A 2471-nucleotide genomic window follows, 5' to 3' on the forward strand; every position below is an offset into this window, starting at 1 on the left:
GGTTAGTTTTTATTGAAAAGTAGTTAATGTAGGTGAAGAGTGAAGATCTATGTCTGAAGTGCTATTGCAGCTTTTCACTGAACATATTAACTTTTTATTTGATTTAACTTTAGAAGAAAACTTCGTCGACTCTATCATCAAAAATATTTTTACTTTTTTAACGTGTATTATTATTTTAATAAACAATTTTACAATTTGCGTGCACAGTTCCTATGTAAATTTTTCCCTCATTCGAGTTATAAATTTTGCCACCAGATGGTGTGTCCATTTGACGCATCCCAATAATACACAATACTATATATTTATAATAATCAAAGACATCGATTTAAAATAGATTTCCTATGTTCAACGCCGCCGGATGATTGAAGATGTAGGTATAGAGATATTCATTCCACGTAGGAAGATTTAAAACTCGAGTTGGCCGTTGCTTTTGCGTCCCGAGCGCCCGTTCCTTATCCGTATTGCGTGTATCCGGCGCATTTGCTAACAACTTGAGGAATTAATTATCGTATGGGTTAATTAACTCCGAGGAGGAAAAACAGGTTAATCTCCGGTATGAAGTGCAAGCACCGGGTAATAACTTAAATCTCACGTAAAAATCCTGGCCAGTACGGCGCTAAAGACCGGCCGTTCGTCTTTGTCAGCGCGAATAAAATATATTCCGTACCGCAGCGTGTATACATTTATTACACGAAAACGAAAACGAAAGAATCACACGTTTAGACAAATTTAAGGAAGTAACTGAATATTTTCAAGTTGAAACTTGACGTGTTTCAAAGTAGATAAATGTTTATACAAAGTCTGTTAATGGCGGAAGTTTTCAATTGTTGACTAAAACGAACGGAATAATGCTTGAAATTTGAGTATGATGGCGGTACTTTAGGATTCCTTCTCCTTTGGTGTGAACACCGATGGAGTCGTTTTCCCTACGTTTCGTCAACTAACTGCGGTTGGCATATCCTTAGGGAATGTGGCAAGGACGTAAAGTTCTTCGCTGTGGCTGTACTGAGTTGTACTCACTACAAAGGACTTTACGCCCTCGCCACGCTCTCTGAGGGTGCCAACTACAGTTAGTTGGCGAAACGTTGGATAAATGATCCCAGCAGTTTTCTCACCGAAGAACCACGTCTATCAAGCCTCAACAGTGCAAATCACAGAAGTACTGGCTTCATCAGGTGATGATTAGTTCAACATGAAATTAATGGACTTTTCATTCATTATGGAAACATGTAATGACCGTTTACTAAAATATGTGAGGGTGTGTTTAGACAAAGCCTACGAATTCTACTGCTGGTAGTTGCTAGACTTAATTGTTACAAATAAGTTCTTTGATTTTCTTAGAAAGCAATCTTCTAATATCAGATTGCTTTTTGGCATTACATGTCGTATCTCGGCTGCACTATATAGGTACAGGGGCTCGTACCCAGCTTTTTTTCCGTATGGCCAAAGGTGGACTACACAATTGTAGATTGCAGTAATATAACCTAGAATTTCTTAAACATGGCAATATAAAGCCACAAGGTTATACCTAATCTCACAGAACGTTTTGAATTGATGTTCATACAATTAAAGAGCGTCATTTCTTATTCCCATTTTCTGTTTTACAAATTCATTTTTTTTTTAGATTAAGTATTTGTTACAGTTCAACTCTTTAGTGATGCCTAATCTGTTGTAATATGCCAACGACGTAAATAATCACACTGAACAAAAGTGTCAAAAGCAAGGAGGAAAAGGGGTCAACCCTAATATTAACATTTAACATACAGACATATAGATACGCTAAGAATATTACCCTTAAACGACCAAAACTTAGTTAATCTCTTTTTTCTCTCAATGTTCTTAATCTCCGCATGGATTAAATTTAAGTTCAATTGATTTATAGTTTATCTTGTCCAGAAAGCTTTTTTTTTACTTGAATCTTTGTGGCTAAATTTGGTTGACCTGTTTGTAGGATTTTCTTTCACTATTTTACTAAAAAATTTACTTCATTATGGACAACAACAGCAGTCTGAAACATCAATACATAATTGTCAATAGTATAAAATGGAAAAATGTGATATTAATTAGGTACTTCAATAGTTTTACATTATAATGTGTAGAAAGTAAATACTCGATGAATTCCAGTAATACGCACGTGTACGCACCAGTAGTTTAAAAAAAATGAAGAGATATTGACCTAAATGATATACGCATATAATTAATTGCACTTTTCAATAAAATCTAGATGTAAAAAGCAGATAATAGTTATGTGTAGGTAAAAACATGATACATACACGAAAGTCTAAAAATAAGTTTCCCACAGCTGAACGATCTAGCAATAATGATAATAATTGTAATAATAACGGTTTGAAAGAGATCGTGTACAGGCACTCGTATTTGTACGTAGTAACAAAAGACTTCGTTGATGCCAATTGCAGAATAATACACGCCATCTTCGGGCGCATTTTAGTAATAAATCTCAATAAATGAAA

The sequence above is a fragment of the Agrilus planipennis genome, unplaced genomic scaffold, assembly GCF_000699045.2.
Source record: "Agrilus planipennis isolate EAB-ADULT unplaced genomic scaffold, Apla_2.0 scaffold50, whole genome shotgun sequence".
Classification (NCBI taxonomy): domain Eukaryota; kingdom Metazoa; phylum Arthropoda; class Insecta; order Coleoptera; family Buprestidae; genus Agrilus; species Agrilus planipennis.